This window comes from Tachypleus tridentatus, chromosome 11, assembly GCF_004210375.1.
Source record: "Tachypleus tridentatus isolate NWPU-2018 chromosome 11, ASM421037v1, whole genome shotgun sequence".
NCBI lineage: Eukaryota > Metazoa > Arthropoda > Merostomata > Xiphosura > Limulidae > Tachypleus > Tachypleus tridentatus.
In genome coordinates this window covers 4,047,486-4,064,008 of record NC_134835.1, presented here as the reverse complement: position 1 = coordinate 4,064,008, position 16,523 = coordinate 4,047,486, and positions in this window count along the sequence as shown.

Here is a 16,523-nt window from a genome sequence, read left to right as displayed (position 1 = left end):
ATTTCTTTAATCGTCTGTGAAAATATTGAAATTACAAAATGCAACAGTGTTATGGCAGAAAAATGTTTCTGTGGTTCATCACCACCCACCGACAACTCTTGAGTATGATGGGGATTCGAACCTGCAACCCTCAGATTACACGTCGAATGCCTTAACACATCTGGCCATGCCGGGCCTTTAATTACCAAAATTTGCGTTTTTCATATCGGAAAGCAACAAAGGAATATCCGCTGTACATACCGAGGGGAAATCGAACCCTTAATTTTAGCATTGTAAATCCTTATTTATTATTAATTATGAAAATACATTGATTTGAAACCTTCTGTGACTTACGATACAATAGATAAAGAGCAAGATAAGCCATCAACTATATTTGTTAGATTTCGTTCATACCTTACAGGATTTCCAATGTATGAGCTTTCACGATGAAAAGTAGTTAATAATTTGTTATGAGCCTAAAGTGTCATATCAGGTCAAAAAATTCCCCAAGTGGCCCAGCAAACTGTTTGCGTGCTTCCAATGCTAGAAACCAGGTTTCGATATCCGTGATGGGCAGAGCATAGATAGCCCATGATGTAGTGTTGTGCTAAATTACAAATAAACAGTGCAAAAATATTATTTCTTATGTCAACAATACTTGAACTACGAACCATCTTATACTTTATTTTAGCATGCGTACAACCAAGTGAAAACTACCAATGTCCTGAAGGACTCACACTGAGACATAACCTGTGTTGTAAGTTGTGCTTTCCTTCAAAGCGTTTATATGTGTGACCAGTAGTTGTGAATTTTAATTTTAAATAAATCGAAAAGGAAAACTGTTTCGAACAAACTAAGCAGTAAATTAGTTATTATATACTTCATCCATTATTTTATTTTTAATTGTTAACATTGTAAACATTTCAAGCTTTTTTCTTAGATCCAAGTCAACCAGGAACGGAGGAAGAAACATACGTTCCTTCTCCAAGGAAAAGTAAGTTATGCTACATATAAGATTACGTAAAACGTACCTTTAACGTGAGATAATAAGTGTGGTAAGGTTGGTGACAAAATGTCGTGATGGAAAAATATTACTGTGACGATGTTTGTGTTGACGCGTGTTGTTCTTTCTTCCCATTAAATTTCTTCAATCCCTTATTCATGAAGGTAAAAATGTAGTAATGTGTGAAGACCCGATCTCTTATAATATTCCAGTACATTGTGGACATTATTTTCTATTCTAAATAATAAATATCTTACCATTTCACCACTCATAGCAACTCATGTAAAACATGATTCACCAAACCATGTCTATCATTCCCACTAATTCACTGTTCACAGTTTGAGCTTTTCTGTTGTCTGAAGTACGTTTTTGGACCAGTAATTGTATGCCATAAGTATTTTCCTCCTCCTAGTATTGTTGTATTATTTAAGTCTTAACAATTTTATAAAAACTGGTTGACTAGAGCAGAGTTTTACATTAGTTTACAACAAAAAGACCGTCCATGTACTTTACCTTTGAACTGTTACCGATAGCTTTCCAATATATTCTCTTTCGTTTGTAGTTCATTTAGACACTAATTACAGATTTCTTTGAATAGTGAAACATATAAACAGTATTCAGTTTACAAATTGCTAGTAAGTCAGTGTCGACAATCATACATTCTTGGAAGTCTGAGAACTCGTTACATTTGCCTTTTGTCTTGTTACGAATATATATAACTGATGTAATGGCGGTCAGTCACGTGACGCATCAAATGATCATCCTGATTTGATATGAAAACACAGTCAGTGTATTTTGTTGCCATAAGATATGATAAGTAAATATCTTTACTTGGATTATCAAGGAAGAAAGTTAATTTGAAGTGATACTTTACACTTCTTTACCTGTACTGTTTTATCCATGCGCATTAAACTTATACGTGTTTGAATAAAGAATGGAACTTCTTCGATTCCAGTAACACAGAACGCTGTGGTTATCTTGTTACTTTCACTGTAAGTATACCAAATGAAACGTAGCCTCCTCCAATACTATCATATAACAAAAAACAAATTGCACTTAACTAACTTTCTTTTTAACTTGTATTTTTCCATTTCAGCACCATCCATGTTAAAACATACGATTCCATTGGTAACTGCTGCAGTAGGAATACCACTTTTGTTAATTTTTTTAAGGTAAGAACAAAACAGTATATTTTTATGTTTTGTTGAATAGATCTTAATATAATTTCTATGTTATTAATAGTTGAACCATGTGTGTATATACATAATAATGAATTTAAAGGGGCTGAGAATTAAAAAAAAATATTAGTTACTTTATTTTAATTAGAATGATAAATAATCAAAAGGTATCAAACGCTTGCATTAAAAAGAAATATATAAGGGGAAATTAGCATCATTAGTTTACAATAAAGTGTATTTTAAGTGTGGAGATTCACTTAAAGCTTAAATTGTGGATCACTTTTTACAATATTACAAGTTCTTCTGATGAAAAAACATTCCTTGTAAGTATGTTATTGTTCAACCTGTTTTTTATAGGTAAATACAATAAGGTACTGTGCGTGTCAGTAGAAATACTTGAAATTGAAACGTGTAAAATATAGGTAACCTAAATTATTACAATTCGAGTACTTGAGTTAAATATAAAAGGCATTTTCATTCAAAAAGTTCTTTAACTAAGTAATGATTTTCAGTTTATTTCAATATGGTCTTAAAATTGAAATTTATCAGCGAGTATAATAATTATTCAATTATCCCTCTTAAGCTATAACATTTTATTCCTGTTTACATTTGTTAACTTTATTTTAAAGAGATGCAGCAGGGGTCAACTTGTCATGTCCACCGTGGGGAACTGAACCCGCCTATTTTAGTGTTATATGTTCATACACTTACTGACGTTCCACTGGGAGAGAACGTCCCTGTGGCTGTCGTTGTTAAATATTATTATTTCTAGATTATAATTATATTCCATTTTTAATTGACATAACACTGATGTACAAATAAGAGTCAAATTAAATCATCCATGTTATTTATTAGCGCTTTTCTTTTGTAGTGTCATTATTTGGAAGTGTTGTAGATGTAAAACACTAAAATCACCTAACACAGAAGACCATACAAATAAAGATGATAGAAAAAAAATTAAATATTCACTTGTACCACAAAATGATGAAGACCAGCCTGTTAATAGAGATGATAAGAGAAAATGTAAAAGTGAAAAAGAGAAGAGGGCCAAAAAAGTTCAGAATTTTCATCTTCCTAAAGTAAGTATTGTGATAGCGGGTCATGTCATCACATTTCATACCGAGTGTCTGGGACTTACAATGCTAGAAACCGGCTATCAATAGTTGTGGTGGGGAGAGCACAAATAGACGAACATAACAAGAATGTAATATACCTTCAGTCACATATGTTTACTTACTTTCTATACATTTTATGCTGGTGTTCTGCGTGAAGTTTAGACACCGTTAGAAATATAATGTATTAAGGCTATAAACTTTACACTCTAATCTTCCACCTTATAAGAAACGTTTCAATTTAATGGTATCGATTTTTAGAAGGAAATTGTAGTCGGTTTAAATGGATACTTGATAACTAGCTTCTCGAGACGTTGAATGTAGATATATACATATAATACAGGTTTCTTCTTTATCATTGCAGCCATCTCAAAACATTTTCGAAATTGTTGTACTCTATTGGCTCTGTTTATGAGTCATGTATTTTCACAGTTATTGACACAGTTACGGATGAATCTTGACTTGTTATAGGTATACAACAACAACTTGATGCCATGTCGCTTAGCAACAAAAGTATAACCTGATATTCTTGTTAATATATGTACTCAAAGTATAAAGTGAAATGTATGAACAACAAAATTGTAAAAATTACATATTTTCTACTGTATTAACATTTGGGAAAGTATATGAAAGATGCTTCTAATATGACCATTTTAAAACCGTTCCACTTGGATAGAAGCTGTTTCAAATTATGGTTCTAATCCCGCTACGGGGAAAGGAAGGGGTTTTATCAGTATTTTATCTCATGGTTTTCATTGATCTTGGTACATAAAAGGGAGTACATATAAGGGAGACAATTCTTCATGTCGTTAAATAACTTTTCATTAATTATGAATTTACGTAAATTTCGTCCAGGGGACTAGTACTTGCGCTGGTATATAAGAGTATTTTCTTCATTACCATTTAAGCCGTCTTCAAGCCTTTAATAAATGTTTGTTCTATAGATTTGTACTGCATGACTCTATTTATGAGTCATTACCTCGTGAAGTTGGGTTGTACTCATTCCATTTAGTAGTAGAGAGACATATATACGTATGATGTATAATGTGAGGACTTCCATCCTTCATATACTACAACTGCTAATTTAGTAGTGTAAGGCAAGAGAGAAGGCAGCCAGTCATCACCACCCACCGCCAACTCTTGTGTGACGGTGATTCGAGCTCACGACCTTCGGATTACTAGCCGAGCGCCTTAACCACCTGGCCATGCCGGGACATGAATATTTGCTTATTTTCTTTTGCTGTTTAACAAACCGGCATTAGCCAAATCTTCTTTGCTTGGATAACTGTAGAACTTTGATGTGTCTTATCTGATGTTCAAACACCCATTTCGTCATGCCAAGATTTTAAACAGCAGAAATTATCGAACAAGTTTACATTTATGCTGGCTAGAAACTTTCTAATTAAAAACACTGGACTCATTTATGCACCACATAGAGTAAAAATGTATTTTATTTTACTTTTTATGAAGCATCATCATTGTCGTGTTTGAGTTTCACCGTGTGGGTATTAGGGTATCGATATTAAATACCCAGAAGGGTCAGGTACATCAGACCTCTTCCTCCCTCCCGAACATTGACAGCGTCTGACGTAAGGATTTTTTTTTTTAAGCTAAGGACCTGAGAAAAAGTATAATATCGTACTCAGGCCCATTTCAGGGCACAGTCCATGCATGGACGCACAAGAAAAGTCTTTTTTTTTGTAATTTTTCTCCTTGTTGTTTTTCTCCACAGAGAAATGCTACTACTACTTGTAGTAACAATAATAGTAATAAAATAAAAAAAAAAATAATAAAAATAAAATAAAATAAAATAAAATAAAAATAATAAAATAGAATAAAAATAATAAAATAAAATAAAAATAATAAAATAAAATAAAATAAAAATAATAAATAAATAGATTAAAAAAATTAATTGTCTAGTGCAAGGTGGCCAGCTTGAGTAACATTTCTTAAATACATGTTAAAAGGGGAGAGGTATTTAGGACTATTTACATCACGTACGTGGTATCTGTCGAGATCACACATTAAGTTATTCTTATTCAAATAGTTTAGAGAATTATGCAAGAGTCTTTCAGATATTGTGTCTATGTTTGCATATTTGTGCATAAATGTGGATGAAGTGCTTTGTGGTACTTTATATGCCGAAGTTAGAACTGAATTTTGTATTCGTTGAAGATTCTGTAAATGTGTGGGTGCTATGTTAATCCAGTGATGCATATTCTATTACGGGTCTAATGTACGTTTTGTAGATTTTGAGTATATTACCTGGAGATGTTCCTTGGTTTTTACCTGAAAGACTTCTTGCATAGTTTGCTCTTTTCCAGACTCGTTTCATTATATTTTTAGTGTGCGGTAACCACGTTAACTTTGAGTCGTATGTTAGACCTAGAAATTTAGCAGATGTGGCAGTCAGTAAAAGTGATCCATTCATGTAGAGCTTTGGTGGATCTTTTTTCAGCTTGTTCAGTCTGCTGAATAGTATCACTTGGGTTTTCGGAATATTGATTTTGATTCTGTATTTCTGGCAGTATTCTTTGATGCTATTTATAATTGGTTGTAGGTTCGTTGCTGCTATTGACGGAGTGGGGCACTTTTCCAGACTGCCACATCGTCAGCGAACTGTGATGCAAAACCTAATTTAGGTCCGACAGAGGCATATTACTCACATACATGATAAATAATATAGAGCTAACAACCCCTTCCTGCGGGACTATTGCTTTGGGTGAAAAGGACCATGAGTGGGCCCCATTCACATTTACTTTGCACATGCTGTTTTCCAGGAAGTTGGACAGCCAGCGAATAGTTTCCTGGGGTAATGCCATTTCATGTAATCTATGACGTAAACCATTATGCCACACTGTGTCAAAAGCTTTCTCAATGTCTTGAAAGCAAGCTACAGTGCATTCTTTTTTGTTGAAGCTGTCGGTAATTGATTCTGTAAGTCGAATCAGGTGATCTGTAGTTTGGCGGTTTTTTCGAAATCCGTTTTGAATTTCTGGTAATTTTGAATTTTCTTCTTAGTATACTGACAGACGATTACTAATTATCCTCTCTAATACTTTGCCAATACAACTGGTTAAGCTAATCGGGCGGTAGTTGTTTGGTTTATTCGCTGACTTTCCTTCTTTCTGGAACATTAAAATTATTGCTTCCTTCCAAGAAACGGGGATATGTCCTGCTGATAGTGATAGATTAAATAAAGCTGTTAGGAGTTCATATAATCTCTGAGTGCCGTGTTTTAGGAGGATAGCTTGAATACCATCTTCACCAGGGGCTTTGTTTTTTGTGTTGTTAATAGCAGTTACGACTTCTGTTACAGTGATATGTTTAATCAGTTAATGAGTGCTCCAGTCTTTTGTTTTTTCTTGGTGTATAATAGTGTTGACTGGAAATTTAGGTGTAAAAATGCTTCTGTTGTGATCAATAAAGCTGTTAACTGTATTAAAGAAGTATCTGTTCATGTCTGGTTCATGATGTGTCTTGAACGTGTTTTCTAGGTGTTTTTTAAATATCTCGGATTTTTCTGTGTTAGTGTATGCTGTTTCTCCATCCAGTTCAAGTGGTGGATATACTGTGTTTGTTGTTCCTGTGTTTGTAAATCTTTTCAAGTGTGTCCAGAATTGTTTAGGATCAGTTTTGTGATTTAGATCGGAACAGAATTGTCGTGTTCGTATTCTTTTTGCGCTTTCGTTCAAATCGATATTGATGAATTTCACAGTGCCATCTCGACGTTAAACTGCTTCCAAACAAATATTAAAATATTCGAATTTTAAATACAAAGGCACCCATAGATTAAGGACATCTGGTGGAGCCCAGTAATACGAACGAAGACTTATAACTCTAAAAGTCTGGTATCAAAGTGTAAAAGGTGTTTGGTTTGAGTTTTAAGTGTAAAAAGTTGTTTTGTTGTTGTTTTACGTGTACAAAGTTGTTTGGTTTTAGTTTTAAGTGTAAAAAGGTCTTTGGTTTTAGTTTTAAGTGTAAAAGATGTTTTGTTATAGTTTTACGTGTAAAAGTTGTTTTGTTATAGTTTTAACTGTAAAATGTGTTTGGTTTTAGTTTTAAGTGTAAAAATTGTTTGGTGAGCAGACACAGATGGTCCGTTTTGAAGTTTTCTGATAAAAAAACCAACAAAAACAACGTAGAGTGAAATTCTCGATAATTGCAGCAACTAAATTAAAATATACATCAAGCAATTTATCATTCTTAAAAGTATAGTTGTTAGTACCAACGTTTTTTATTTCAATTTCTTTTTTAGTTTGATTATTTTTGAAATTCTCAAATTTCTAATAACGCTTGTTAGTAATTGTTTACATTTTGTTCTGTTTAGTACTGCAGACATATCATACTTTCTGCAGAGTTTTCCCCGAAGTAAAGTTTTAAATATTTCGATATGCATAAGATAAACATTACCTTCTCTTTTCACTTGTTAGAAATCAATATAGAGAGTCGATCAGTTTGCTCAAAATTTGGATATTTCAATAAAAGTGTTGTTCGAAAACATATTTTAATTGATATCCACTAAAATTATAAAGCCCAGTTATCGGTAGTTTAATTGTATTAATTTCCAGGAGGTAATTTCTGTATAATGATAACTAACATCAACCTATCCTGATTCTTGTTATTTTTAGAAAGAAACAAAGGCTAATGTTTTTACAAATAGGAAGAACATTCAAAATAGTAATGCCACAAGTAAAATAACAAACATTATCACGAGTCTTGAAGGATCACATGCCAAATATTTTATATCAACACAGCCTCATTATTATCAACCAATATTCTCATATATATCGGAAACTCTGTTAACTGAAAGGAAGGAGGTACCTTCACATTGTAGACGTCACAACAAATTTACGAAATATAAATCAAAGAGACCTCTTTACTTTAAAGAAATGCGAGATTTGTTTCATGAAAGAAAATCATCAGAGTCAGAATCTTCAGAGGACTAGAGTAGATAGAAAAATTGAGAAACGTAAGCTCCTGAAACATATTTAGATCCACAATAATTTTTTGACTAGTGTTTAACCGAATTAGAAAGCCAGATGCAAGACAACAATAGAAGAACTTCTATGATCAGACGATTTGCTTCACTAATAAGAGACAGTGGAACTCGATTTATGTTTTCTTGTCCCGAATTTTCACAAACTTCACATCGATAAACAAATTAAAATAAAATGTATGTAAATAGAAAATAAAAAGTTATAGAGTATTTAAAAATTGCCTGTTTTATCGCTTTAAAAATCCATGTTTGTTTCAAAGAAAATGATTATTTATTACAGAAGCTTTAAAGTATAACTTCACTGTAGACACACAAGTTGGGGAAAGAATGATTTCAAATCAGTAATTAATATTTTTTGGATATGCAAAACTGTTTAGTTTAATAATTAATATTTAATTTATTTGGTGAGTTAATATTTAATGATTTAAAAAAAATCATATCAAGAGTGTTGAAAGTGATTATTTAAGTTTGGTTGTATGACGTGGGAAACAAACAAACTTACCACGTTGATAGCCTTCGAGTAGTTTTGTGCTAGCCGTCCCTAATTTAGCAGTGTAAGACGAGAAGGAAGGCAGCTAGTCATCACCACCCGACCGCCAACTCTTCGGCTACTCTTTTATCAACGAATAGTGGGATTGACCGTACATTATAACGCCCCCACGGCTGAAATGGCGAGCATGTTTGGCGCGAGGGGGATGCGAATCCGCGACCCTCAGATTACAAGTCGCACGCCTCAACACGCTTAGCCATGCCGGGTCCAACGTGGTAAGAGTCGTACATTGTGTGAGTCAATTATTGACGCCAAGTTACTGTATTTTTGATGTTAACTCAAGTTTGTGTTGTTACACTCAAACGTCACTGTGTAGTTTGCAGAAAGTTTGAGGCTTCAATGAACAATTTATAAATATATGGGCTATCAACCTACTGTGAGCTAGATTGCGAAAAATTGTTCTTTTCTCAGAAAATTAGTCAATGAGAGAAAACGTGAAGTTAGCTGGTGTGAGAATAATTAACCATATCCAGCGATATGATAAAGTTAGTTTCAAAGTTTAATAAATATAATAATTTGTATTGTAAAAGGCGGATCTTTTTTGATTGAACCATTCTCTGTGGATTTTGATGAGAAGTAGGCAATTTTTTAAAGTTATGATACAACTGTTGTAACTCATGGGGTACTTACTGAGTGAATAATTTACTAATAGTACTGTGAGTAAAATAGTTTATATTGTCAATTATATTCTTAGGTAATTGAATCAGCCCAAGTGGATATTTGAAAATAAAGATTAATTATTTAGAGTTTTGGATACAACTGTGATATTTCATGGTGTAAATAATTTTTGTACATACGTTTGTCTTATTTTGAAGAGATTATTATTTAAAACAAAAACTGGTAGTTGACTAGAAACAGGAGTCTACCAAAGGTTACATGGGGTTAAGAGACAAATGGGTAAAGAAATGTTATATTTGTTATAAAATATGTAACGTTGCGAAGGAATGGAAGTCCATTACTAACAAGCTACAGCAGAAATCTCAGTATAAAGCTGCTATAACAACTTCTATAGATGGTGTTGTTAAGAAACTAGAAAGTTTGACTGTCAACATAGATGCTGCTGCCAAAAGAAAGAGAATCAATAAAAGATGTCAGATTTACTATGAGAAGGAAGTTCTATTTCCATGGTTAATCAGTACACGATTAACAATCAACTAAAGTTAACAAATGGATCAACAGTGCCAATAGTGATTGGAGCGTGTTACAGATATTCAGAAGTACCAGCAAATTACAACATGACAGTGAGTGAAGAATATGTTGGGGACAAAAGAGTGAAGTGCCTACAAGAAATTGTTTGCAGTAGTGAAAACCAGTCTACTATATTATGACCAAATGAGAGGCAAACTATACATGTGAGTGTGTGTGTGTGTACTTATTGATGGGACAATGAGAAAGTGTCCCATAAGAAAATAAAGATAAATGCATTATATTATGTGGGAGACCTGGAGACAACAGTATAAAACATCCACATTTGACCAAATTGTTTAAAACATACCAGCTAGTGGAAACTCAGATACCAGACCGAAAGAAGATTGATGAACCATTGGTGGTCACCACTAGTGGTCAAGAAAAGAAGAGCAAGCAAGACATCAAGGCCTTACAAGTGTCAAAAAAGGGGACATCCCGAATGTAGGTTTGTAGGAACTGAAGAAATCATAAAAGAAAGTCCTTCCATTGCAGAAACTTTGGGACAATACCTGGGAGAAAATTTAACAAAAGACAAACGAGATGGTACCAACAGAATAGAGAAACAAAAGGGAGTGCTATGTCAGACCTACCAAAGACTATATGTATGAAAAACATGTATATATATAAACGAAGAAGCACTGGCAGTCACCAATAGAACTCAAGAAAATAAGAGCAAACATAACACGAACATCTTACAAAGGTCAAGATATGATATCACGAATGTAGGTTTGCAGGAATTGAAGAAAGCGTAAAAGAAACACTTTTCACTGCACAATCTTTGTGACAAAATATGGGAAAAAATCGAGCAGAAGACAAATGGGTAAAGCACTTAGAGAGCAGAGTATTAGAAGGAATTGCTGCACCAAATCAAACAGAGAAATTATCCTGGGGAAGTGCAGCAAATCAAAACAACAGAATACAGGACTCAACTGATGGAACAAATTCACGAGTTGACTGTGCAAGGACACATAAGAGCAAAGAAGATATCAGATAGATTATGACCATTGCCCAGGAATCATCAGAGATGTGAGCAGATCTTGCTGGCCATGTACCATCTGCCAAAGGACGATACCAGGAGGGAGGTTGGTTGAGGTGTTACTGGGGGAGATTTATTGATTAAAGATTAATTAATAATGTGATTAATATATGGTGAAGTGCAAATTATTAATGAATATCTAAGTAATACTTTATTTAATTAAATATTAATAAATTAATAAGGTGATGGATATGTATGTGATATGCAAAATTAAATTAATTAATATACAAGTTGGAGTAATAACCAAAATTAATATCAAAATTTTTTTTTAAAATACTTAATATGAAAACCCATGTTTTTCAAACACAAGGCTGTTTTCAGGCAGCATAATATGATCATGTCACTAATGTCAGAGGGCGAATTGCTAGAAGTGATGCTATCACCACAAGACGAAGTGTCAACATTGATCTTTTCATGTTATAACACTAGATTTATAGTTTTCGCTTTTAGAGTCACTTTAAAAGTATCTTATGATTGAAAAGGACAACACACTATGATTTTAGTAAATGTAGTTTTACTCTATTATAAAATAAGATTTCAGATATATGGAATATTTTACATTTTTAAATACGTTATTTTTTTTACTTGTATAAAACTCCACTATGTTTTATGCCGGTATGTGTTACTTAAACAATGACTCAATGGCTCTCACTTCTATATTTCTGCGGATTTATAATGCTAGAAAATAAGTTTAGGTAAGCGTGATGGGCAGCCACAGATAGCCCATTGTGTATTTGTGTAGCTAACTTTAAACAAAAATAAACATACAGTTCTATATTTAATTTACATGGGATAGTTTTGCATTTATAACGTTTCATAGGTATAGCACTTATCGATAACAAATTAGTTTACATTTCTATAATTAATATATTGTATAACATATTTTTGTAATAAACACAAAAATAAATCCGAACAAAAATCAAAGACGCTGCACCAATTAAAAGGATCCCCAGGATACAGGCTATAATGTGATATGTAAACTGTACTTTAGATTTTGAAGGTGACTGATGACGTCGAACCTACATTGTGGTTGGAAACACTGACTGATGACGAAGATACCACATTGTGGTTGGAAACACTGACTGTCAGTTTTAACCTCCACTCGCCAGTCTCACATGAAGATATTCAAGAGCAATAAAATAATTAAAATCAATTGAAATTAGGAGAGCGAGATGTGGGTGTTCCACATCTCTTTCACCCTTTACTTCCAGCAAACAATTGTGGGAAAGTGACTGCTCTCTAAAGTAAAGAAGAAGAAATGAAAATTATAACATATCACCATTTGGGGGTAAGTAAGATAAACTTACTTCCTGAAATTGGCATTCCAGCCCTAAATATGAAGGTAAGGAACTAATTAGTAGCCTGGCAGAGAAGTAATACTAGAGTGAAGGGACCCAACCAGTTATTCAAAATAACTAATATAACTCTGAACCACCATCCACTGTATTGTTTGTTTGTTTTGGAATTCGCACAAGGCTACTCGAGGGCTATCTATGCTAGCCGTGCGTAATTCAGCAGTGTAAGACTAGAGGGAAGGCAGCTGGTCATCACCATCCACCGCCACTCTTGGGCTACTCTTTTTACCAACGAATAGTGGGATTGACCGTTAAATTATAACGCCCCCACGGCTGGGAGAGCGAGCATGTTTGGTGCGACCGGGATTCGAACCCCCGAACCTCGGATTACGAGACGAACGCCTGAGCACACTTGCCATGCCGAATTTCATTCTACTGTATCTATCAATTTTCATACTATAATGGAGCGCCACCGCTAGTACAGCGGTAAGTCTGTGCATTTACAAGGTTAAAATCAGCGGTTCGTTTCTCCTCGGTGAGCTCAGCAAATAGCCTGATGTAATTTTGCTATAAGAAAAACACACACTAAACAAACATTTGTAGGTGACAGTGTGTTCATCCGCATAAAAGTAGGTCGAAGTTGTTTAAATGACCTTATTAATAACCAAAAATACTCATGTTTGTTTGTTTGTTTTTTTTTATTTCGCACAAAGCTACTCGAGGGCTATCTGCGCTAGCCATCCCTGATTTAGCAGTGTAAGACTAGAGAGAAGGCAGCTAGTCATCACCACCCACAGCCAACTATTGGGCTACTCTTTTACCAACGAATAGTGGAATTGACCGTCACATTATAACGCCTCCACGTCTGAAAGCCGGATCGGGTGCGTTCTGATGAATTAACGATTACAATTTCACAAAAACGTGAACGCTAGCTTGACAATGAATGTGTTTTCAGAATCATTAAATTTAAAGCCATTCTAGCACGATTGTGAAATAGTATGAAAAACAGCCTTTGTTAGCGCTCCATAGACACGCTATATGTTTGAAGTTAAGCACAAAGCTACAGATGATCTGACCACTACGGGTATCGAAATCTAGATTATAACGTTGTAAGTCCACAGACACATCGCTGTGCCACTGGGGGAAGGGGGCTCTATGCACCAAGTAACAAAATTAATAATGTTATCAACAAGTACTCGGGCGTATAAAAATAATTTTCTTGATCATACTAAACTATGTATCAGTGTGAATCAGATAAAATATGTGAATGAGCTTCCATTGACACAATGATTATTGGCAATCTAAAAAGTTTGTTTTCTTCTTATAAAATCTACAAAATAACTAGTTTTGTCACTGGACTACCATTAAAGTTATTTATTAAAACATATATATATTTATATATTCTGTTCAATGATGTAATAAAGTTACTGAGTAGAGGGCCTAAATTTGTGCGCAAAGCTACACGAGGGCTATCTGCGCTAGCCGTCTTTAATTTAGCAATGTAAGACTAGAAGAAAGGTAGCTAGTCATCACCACCCACCGCCAACTCTTGGGCTACTCTTTTACCAAAAAATAGTGGGATTGATTGCTGGTTTATAACGTCCCCATAGCAGAAAGAGTGAACATATTTGGAGAACTTCGCGTTATCTGTAGAGCGACATGATGAACCTGAAATTCTGGTTAGCTTTATAACCTGACCTACATGATATTCGATAACAAAATACTGAACCTAAAACAAAACTCTTCCGCTTTGTAATCTCTATAAATGAGTTTATAAGTTCTATTCTATGAAATATACTAAACCTAACAACATGTAAAAAATCAAACAAATAATAACAATAACAGTTATATTATCTGTGGATATAATCAACGTTACTAACCTCATAAGTTTATAATCTTTCTTTAGAAACAACATATTTGTGTATATTTGTAAAGTTATGAGATTTTGTTGACTTTTGATCTCAGAAATAGCGCCAGTTTTTCACCGGTAAGTTTGCAGGCTTATAACGCTGAAATTCGGGTTTCGATACCTGTGATTGGCATAATACAGAGAGTCTATTGTGTAGTTTAGACCTTAACAACAATCAAATCACACCTCAAAGAAATTTGGGTTAGTTTTAGTTTATACATGTGGCAAATCATTTCTTGGGGTCTATAACGTCAGTGTCCCATTTCATTTTTATCAATTGCTTTCCTCGCTTACGTTTCGTTATGATCATTGAAAATGTGTGGTGTTACGTATTACAATTTCAAATAGGCCTAAACCTGAATTAATTTATAATTTATATTTAGAAGTTAAATAAATGTCGATACATATCCAATTTTTGGTATTTGCTAACAAGATTGATACACACAATTTTCTTTCTCAAAACACATATATTTTAATATTCAGACAATAATACAATTTACAATAACGGTTATTACAAATAATGACTTATATACAAACTTACAAAGAATAGTAAATCTTCTATCTCATTTGGAACTGGTTATTTTTTCGAAGGTTCACGATGAGGGAATTAATTTTGAGTTACTTCAAAACACCTAATTTAAATATGAATCAACTATATCAAATTATCGTAAATCACAGAAATTTAATCAGTACTGAGCAAAACGTAGAGGGCTAATTTAAAATAAGACAAAATCATTTTTTATGTTCTGTCTATAATAACGTTATTGGGCAATCACACACACAATGAATTATAGTATTTTTGTTCCAGTTGTGTTTACTATATCTATTATTCCTTCTATCGTTCAGTGTAACTACAAATATTTAGTTACAATAAAACACTAATTCATCTTCTCGGTGATCACGTCTATTTTGAATAAATATGTAGGAATTATGAAACTGATAGCAGCTTCCCCAGCAACGACGTACAAATATTATTAATATTGCGGAAGATTATGTAAATTTATGATCCCCTCAGATGTATTCTCGTGATCTAACGGAATAAATAAATATCCTGCCATCAGCTTCATAAACGGAGACACGGGATAGTGAGTGAAAAATAATTATGTGTGTGTGTTTTCTTGTGGCAAAGCCACATCGGGCTATCTGCTGAGTCCACCGAGGGAAATCGAACCCCTGATTTTAGCGTTGTAAATCCGTAGACTTACTGCTGTACCAGCGAAGGACAAAATAATTATTGATGTTTGACACCCAGTATTGTTATTAATAGAGAAAGATGACTTTGAAATGTTGTATATTTTATAGAATTATCTTTTTTCTTCTGGTTCTTTTTTCTTGACTCCATTATATGAAATGATTGATTCTGATATTTATGTTTTAGTGCTATTTAACATCGGTATCAAGTTTTAGACACGCGCGTATTTATCTATGTGTTGATGATTGGTTGAGTACAAAGACAAATTAATGACATCAGCATTAGATTGGATTAATTAATACGATCAAGATACTTGAACCGTGTGGCCTGGCATGACTGTGTGGTTAAGGTATTCGACTCGCAATCCGAGGGTTGCGGGTTCCAATCCCCCGTCACACCAAACATGTTTAGCCATTGGGGCGTTATAATGTGACAGTAAATCCCACTATTCGTTGGGAAAAGAGTAGCCAAAGAGTTGGCGGCGGTGGTGATAACAAGCTGCCTTTCTTCTAGTCATACACTGCTAAATTAGGGAAGCTGACGTAGATAGCTTTAGTGTAGCTTTGCGCGAAATTCAAAACAAACTAAATTCGAACCGTGAACGACATTTTATCCACCATGTGTTATTTTTATGTAATTATGAATAAAGATTCTTGTGAACTCACGAAATTATTTTTCTCACGAGTTATTTACTTGTGAAACTTTCTATGACTCTTTTCACGTTTCTTTATCAGGAGGAAATAAATATAGATCATCCTTGACAACTTCTATTGGTGAATAAAACTCGCCATATTCCACTTAAATGTTCATTAAATTCACACAACACAAAAAGACAATTGTTCTGTGACACATGTTCCCACTTTCTGCAGTTATTGCTTTACAATACACGTGTTTTACTTAAGTTCATGGGTCAAGCTTGGACCTGAGATTAATGTGCTAGATTGGAGGTTCCGTGGCTCACGTTCAGTCGTCATCAAAATCAAATTATAAAACACGCTCCGCACTTTCGAACTTTGGATGTATTATAAGAGTGACGGTCAGATTCTGCTATACGATCTCAAAGGATTTGTTTGTTATGAATT